The sequence below is a fragment of the Lucilia sericata genome, unplaced genomic scaffold (genome assembly GCF_015586225.1).
Source record: "Lucilia sericata isolate MDLA Ls3-8-SP2 unplaced genomic scaffold, ASM1558622v1 Contig002339F_arrow, whole genome shotgun sequence".
NCBI classification, from domain to species: Eukaryota; Metazoa; Arthropoda; class Insecta; order Diptera; family Calliphoridae; genus Lucilia; species Lucilia sericata.
The window spans coordinates 1-8156 of NW_023996151.1; positions in this window are offsets into that span (position 1 = coordinate 1).

The window sequence follows — 8156 nt, forward strand, 5'->3', positions numbered from 1 at the left end:
AAAGTAAACGCACTTAATAATCAGTTAAATTTCATTATTTTTGTTTTAAATTATTAAGAATATATTAATTAATTGTTTTATAAAAAAATTTCGTTAAAAAGTGTTAAATAATTAAGTGAAAAAAGTGTTAAAAGTTTGGCAAAAAGCAATAGAAAATGCAAGTAAATGATAGATGCCGGCCGGTCGGCTTGTTGTTTTTGTTGTTTTTTAGGATGGGGAAAAAAGTTCTGAGTACAACAAGTGAGAGTGGAAATGTGAGATTAAGTGGGAGATAAAAGTGAGAGAAAAAAAGTATGTATATTGTTTTGATGTTGTTGTTATTATTGTTATTATCATAAAAAGCAAAAGAAGGGCTTAAAATGAAATAAATGCAAAAGTAAATAAAATAGATCAAAGTAGAAAATAAAAAAAAAAAGCAATCGTTAAGAAAATTGAAATAAAATTAATTAAAAAATTTAAAGAAATGTAACTAAAGGTGTTCCGGCTTTAAGCAGTTTTAAAGGTACGTGATTCATTGCATAGTACAAAGAAGTTCTAAATGGTTGTAAATGTTTTAAAAATTTTATATAAGAACCTTTTTCTATAAAAATTTTCTAAAATGTTAAAGAATTTTGTATAGAAAGAAAATATTAGAATATTTTTTATAGAAAGTGTATATTAGAGAATTTTCTATAGAGAGACAGTATTAGAGTATTTTTTATAGAAAGAAAATTTTAAAGAATTTTCTATAGAAAAAAACTTTTAGAGAATTTTATATAGAAATTTTAGAGAACTTGTATAAAACTAAATTTTCTATAGAGAGAAAATATTAGAATATCTTTTATAGAAAGAGTATATTAGAGAATTATAAATAAAATGAAAATTTTTGAGAATTTTTTATAGGAAGAAAATTTTAGAGAATTCTCTATAGAAAGAAAATGTTAAAGATTTCTCTATAGAGAGAAACTATTAGAGAATTTTCTATGGAGAAAATATTAGAAATTTCTGTAGAAAGACAATTTTAGAGAATTTTCTATAGAAAGAAATTTAAGAAAATTTTCTACAGAGAAAAATTTTACATAATGTTCTTTAGAAATAAAATTTGAAAGAATTTTCTATTAATTATTAATTTTCTATTAATTTTCTAGTCTATAGTCTAGTCTATAGTCTAGTCTATAGTATAGTCTAAACTATAGTCTAGTCTATAGTCTAGTCTATAGTCTAGTCTATAGTCTAGTCTATAGTCTAAACTATAGTCTAGTCTATAGTCTAGTCTATAGTCTAGTCTATAGTCTAGTCTATAGTCTAGTCTATAGTCTAGTCTAGTCTATAGTCTAGTCTATATCTAGTCTATAGTCTAGTCTATAGTCTATCTATAGTCTAGTCTATAGTCTAGTCTATAGTCTAGTCTATAGTCTAGTCTATAGTCTAGTCATAGTCTAGTCTATAGTCTAGTCTATAGTCTAGTCTATAGTCTAGTCTATAGTCTAGTCTATAGTCTAGTCTATAGTCTAGTCTATAGTCTAGTCTAGTCTATAGTCTAGTCTATAGTCTAGTCTATAGTCTAGTCTATAGTCTAGTCTATAGTCTAGTCTAGTCTATAGTCTAGTCTATAGTCTAGTCTATAGTCTAGTCTATAGTCTAGTCTATAGTCTAGTCTATAGTCTAGTCTATAGTCTAGTCTATAGTCTAGTCTATAGTCTAGTCTATAGTCTAGTCTATAGTCTAGTCTATAGTCTAGTCTATAGTCTAGTCTATAGTCTAGTCTATAGTCTAGTCTATAGTCTAGTCTATAGTCTAGTCTATAGTCTAGTCTATAGTCTAGTCTATTCTAGTCTATAGTCTAGTCTATAGTCTAGTCTATAGTCTAATCTATAGTCCAGTCTATAGTCTAGTCTATAGTCTAGTCTATAGTATAGTCTAGTCTAATATCTAGACCATAGACTTATTTTTAATTTTCTATTCTTGTACCATTAATAAGTCCCTCATTGTATATATGCATCTCTCCTAAAATGATACCTTAAAATTTAACATTTTAAAATTAATGAAGACAGTTGGATTGATGATTATTTCGTATACAGTGTGTATTTGTATATATGTGAACGTGTGATTGTTGCACAAAATTGATGGCTGTTTCGGTTGTTAGTTTTTCTTCCTTACATGTGACAAGGCCACACACACATATACATGTAAATACATCATTTGTTTAATATTATCTACTTGTGTATTTGTAAATATTTATTTGATACAAAGATACAGCTATTTAAACAACAACTAATCAAGGTTATAATACAATAAATACACTATTTATTCAATGATACAACTACAGGTAAATGAATAAATAAAATGTTCTGAAATGAAATTAAATGAAAATATTATGCAAAATGTCAAATGGAAAATTTAAGTAAATTAAATGCAAAAAAGGTTTTATTATTGTTGTTATTGGTCGAAGCAAAGCAGAGAAAAATGTAATTAACGGATTGAGTTCGTACAGTGATTGTAGGAAGTGTCGAAATTTAAATTGTGTTTCATAGACTATAGAATAAACTATAGACTAGACTGTAGACTAGACTATAGACTAGACTATAGACTAGACTATAGACTAGACTATAGACTAGACTATAGACTAGACTATAGACTAGACTATAGACTAGACTATAGACTAGACTATAGACTAGACTATAGACTAGACTATAGACTAGACTATAGACTAGACTATAGACTAGACTATAGACTAGACTATAGACTAGACTATAGACTAGACTATAGACTAGACTATAGACTAGACTATAGACTAGACTATAGACTAGACTATAGACTAGACTATAGACTAGACTATAGACTAGACGAAATTTAAATTGTGTTTCATAGACTATAGAATAAACTATAGACTAGACTGTAGACTAGACTATAGACTAGACTATAGACTAGACTATAGACTAGACTATAGACTAGACTATAGACTAGACTATAGTCTAGTCTATAGTCTAGTACTATCTATATCTAGTCTATAGTCTAGTCTATAGTCTAGACTATAGACTACTATAGTCTAGTCTATAGTCTAGTCTATAGAGTCTATAGTCTAGTCTATAGTCAGTCTATAGTCTAGTCTATAGTCTAGTCTATAGTCTAGTCTATAGTCTATCTATAGTCTAGTCTATAGTTAGTCTATAGTCTAGTCTATAGACTATAGTCTAGTCTATAGTAGTCTATAGTCTAGTCTATAGACTATAGACTAGACTATAGACTAGACTATAGACTAGACTATAGACTAGTCTATAGACTAGACTATAGACTAGACTATAGACTAGACTCTAGACTAGACTATAGTAGACTATAGACTAGACTATAGACTAGACTATAGACTAGACTATAGACTAGACTATAGACTAGACTATAGACTATAGAGATCTAGACTAGACTATAGACTAGACTATAGTCTAGTCTATAGCTAGTCTATAGTCTAGTCTATAGTCTAGTCTATAGTCTAGTCTATAGTCTAGTCTATAGTCTAGTCTATTAGTATAGTCTTATCTAGTCTATAGTCTAGTCTATAGTCTAGTCTATAGTCTAGTCTATAGTCTAGTCTATAGTCTAGTCTATAGTCTAGTCTACAGTCTAGTCTATAGTTTATTCTATAGTCTATGAAACACAATTTAAATTTCGTCTAGTCTATATCTAGTCTATAGTCTAGTCTATAGTCTAGTCTATAGTCTAGTCTATAGTCTATCTATAGTCTAGTCATAGTCTAGTCTATAGTCTAGTCTATAGTCTAGTCTATAGTCTAGTCTATAGTCTAGTCTATAGTCTAGTCTATAGTCTAGTCTATAGTCTAGTCTATAGTCTAGTCTATAGTCTAGTCTATAGTCTAGTCTATAGTCTAGTCTATAGTCTAGTCTATAGTCTAGTCTATAGTCTAGTCTATAGTCTAGTCTATAGTCTAGTCTACAGTCTAGTCTATAGTTTATTCTATAGTCTATGAAACACAATTTAAATTTCGACACTTCACTACAATCACTGTACGAAACTCAATCCGTTAATTACATTTTTCTCTGCTTTGCTTTCGACCAATAACAACAATAATAAAACCTTTTTTTGCATTTAATTTACTAAATTTTCCATTTGACATTTTGCATAATATTTTCATTTAATTTCATTTCAGAACATTTTATTTATTCATTTACCTGTAGTTGTATCATTGAATAAATAGTGTATTTATTGTATTATAACCTTGATTAGTTGTTGTTTAAATAGCTGTATCTTTGTATCAAAATAAATATTTACAAATACACACAAGTAGATAATATTAAACAAATGTATGTATTTACATGTATATGTGTGTGTGGCCTTGTCACATGTAAGGAAGAAAACTAACAACCGAAACAGCCATCAAATTTTGTGCAACAATCACACGTTCACATATATACAATACCACACATGTATACGAAATAATCATCACATCCAACTGTCTTCATTAATTTTAAAATGTTAAATTTTTAAGGTATCATTTTAGGAGAGATGCATATATACAATGAGGGACTTATTAATGGTACAAGAATAGAAAATTAAAAATAAGTCTATGGTCTAGATATTAGACTAGACTATACTATAGACTAGACTATAGACTAGACTATAACTGGACTATAGATTAGACTATAGACTAGACTATAGACTAGACTATAGACTAACTATAGACTAGACTATAGACTAGACTATAGACTAGACTATAGACTAGACTATAGACTAGACTATAGACTAGACTATAGACTAGACTATAGACTAGACTATAGATACTAGACTATCGAGACTATAGACTAGACTATAGACTAGACTATAGACTAGACTATAGACTAGACTATAGACTAGACTATAGACTAGACTATAGACTAGACTATAGACTAGACTATAGACTAGACTATAGACTAGACTAGACTATAGACTAGACTATAGACTAGACTATAGACTAGACTATAGACTAGACTATAGACTTACTAGACATAGACTAGACTATAGACTAGACTATAGACTAGACTATAGACTAGACTATAGACTAGACTATAGACTAGACATAGACTAGACTATAGACTAGACTATAGACTAGACTATAGACTAACTATAGACTAGACTATAGACTAGACTATAGACTAGACTATAGACTAGACTATAGACTAGACTATAGACTAGACTATAGACTAGACTAGACTATAGACTAGACTATAGACTAGACTATAGACTAGACTATAGACTAGACTATAGACTAGACTATAGTTTAGACTATAGACTAGACTATAGACTAGACTATAGACTAGACTATAGACTAGACTATAGTTTAGACTATACTATAGACTAGACTATAGACTAGACTATAGACTAGAAAATTAATAGAAAATTAATAATTAATAGAAAATTCTTTCAAATTTTATTTCTAAAACATTATGTAAAATTTTTTCTCTGTAGAAAATTTTCTTAAATTTTCTTTCTATAGAAAATTCTCTAAAATTGTCTTTCTACAGAAAATTTTCTAATATTTTCTCTCCATAGAAAATTCTCTAATAGTTTCTCTCTATAGAGAAATCTTTAACATTTTCTTTCTATAGAGAATTCTCTAAAATTTTCTTCCTATAAAAAATTCTCAAAAATTTTCATTTTATTTATAATTCTCTAATATACTCTTTCTATAAAGATATTCTAATATTTTCTCTCTATAGAAAATTTAGTTTTTATACAAAGTTCTCTAAAATCTTTCTATATAAAATTCTCTAAAATGTTTTTTTCTATAGAAATTCTTTAAAATTTTCTTTCTATAAAAAACTCTAATACTGTCTCTCTATAGAAAATTCTCTAATATACACTTTCTATAAAAAATATTCTAATATTTTCTTTCTATACAAAATTCTTTAACATTTTAGAAAATTTTTATAGAAAAAGGTTCTTAATAATAAAATTTTTAAAACATTTACAACCATTTAGAACTTCTTTGTACTATGCAATGAATCACGTACCTTTAAACTGCTTAAAGCCGGAACACCTTTAGTTACATTTCTTTAAATTTTTTAATTAATTTTATTTCAATTTTCTTAACGATTGCTTTTTTATTTTTTTATTTTCTAATTTGATCTATTTTATTTACTTTTGCATTTACTTTCATTTTTAAGCCCTTCTTTTGCTTTTTTATGATAATAACAATAATAACAACAACATCAAAACAATATACATACTTTTTTTCTCTCACTTTTATCTCCCACTTAATCTCACATTTCCACTCTCACTTGTTGTACTCAGAACTTTTTTTCCCCATCCTAAAAAACAACAAAAACAACAAGCCGACCGGCCGGCATCTATCATTTACTTGCATTTCTATTGCTTTTGCCAAACTTTTAACACTTTTTTCACTTAATTATTTAACACTTTTAACGAAATTTTTTTATAAAACAATTAATTAATATATTCTTAATAATTTAAAACAAAAATAATGAAATTTAACTGATTATTAAGTGCGTTTACTTTAATCTAATAAGACAATCAAACACCACGCAACCGAACAATTGAAAGATTTCTAAAAAACTAAAGAGGAATGCAAGTTAATAAAGAAATAATAAGAAGTTATTGTTGTTGTTGCTGTTTGTCATTATTTGCCTGCTGCTAGTGATGGGTGATTAGTGGTTATTAATAGTACTCATTAACTTTGTAGTAAAAGGGATTGAGTTAAGTGTTTACAATATTAATGCATTTAAAGTGACATTATATTAAAACTGGGACTTCATTTAAAGATCAAAGACCGATTGTTCTGATATAAAAATAAATTTTTGCGGAAGCAACTTGAATATGATGATTAGACCATAGAATAGACTGTGAGCTAGACCATAGACTAGTCTATGGACTAGACCATGGACTAGACTATAAAATAGACTATAGACTAGACTATAGACTAGACTATAGACTAGGCTATGGACTACGCTATATTTAGACTAGTCTATATTGAACATAGATTAGACCATAAATTAGACTATTCATTATATATAGACTAAACTATGGACTAGACTATAAACTAGAACATAGACTAGACCAGACTATAGATTAGACTATAGACTAGACTATAGAAAATACTATAGACCAGAAAATAGACTAGACTATACTCTATAGACCAGAATATAGACTAGACTATAGACTAGACTATAGACTATACTATAGACTAGACTATAGACTGGACTATAGACTAGACTATAGACTGGACTATAGACTAGACTATAGACTGGACTATAGACTAGACTATAGACTGGACTATAGATTGGAATATATACTATATAGACTAGGCTAAGAACTAGACTATAAACTATAATATAAACTAGACTATACATAGCCTAGACTATATACCTAATTGAATATAGGTTAGACTATAAATTAGACTATAGATTATATATAGACTAAACTACAGACTAGAGCATAGACTGGATTATAAACTAGACTATAGACTATATATAGACTAAACTATATACTAGACTAAAGACTAGAATATATACTAGACTATAGACTATAGACTAGACTATAGACTAGACTATAGACTAGACTATAGACTAGACTATGGACTAGACTATAGACTAGACTATAGACTAGACTATAGACTAGACTATAGACTAGACTATAGACTAGACTATAGACTAGACTATAGACTAGACTATAGACTAGACTATAGACTAGACTATAGACTAGACTATAGACTAGACTATAGACTAGACTATAGACTAGACTATAGACTAGACTATAGACTAGACTATAGACTAGACTATAGACTAGACTAGACTATAGACTAGACTATAGACTAGACTATAGACTAGACTATAGACTAGACTATAGACTAGACTATACTATAGACTAGACTATAGACTAGACTATAGACTAGACTATAGACTAGACTATAGTCTAATCTATAATCTAGTCTATAGTCTAGTCTATAGTCTAGTATAGTCTAGTCTATAGTCTAGTCTATAGTCTAGTCTATAGTCTAGTCTATAGTCTAGTCTATAGTCAGTCTATAGTCTATAGTCTAGTCTATATTCTAGTCTATAGTCTAGTCTATAGTCTAGTCTATAGTCTAGTCTATAGTCTAGTCTATAGTCTAGTCTATAGTCTAGTCTATAGTCTAGTCTATAGTCTAGTCTATAGTCTAGTCTATAGTC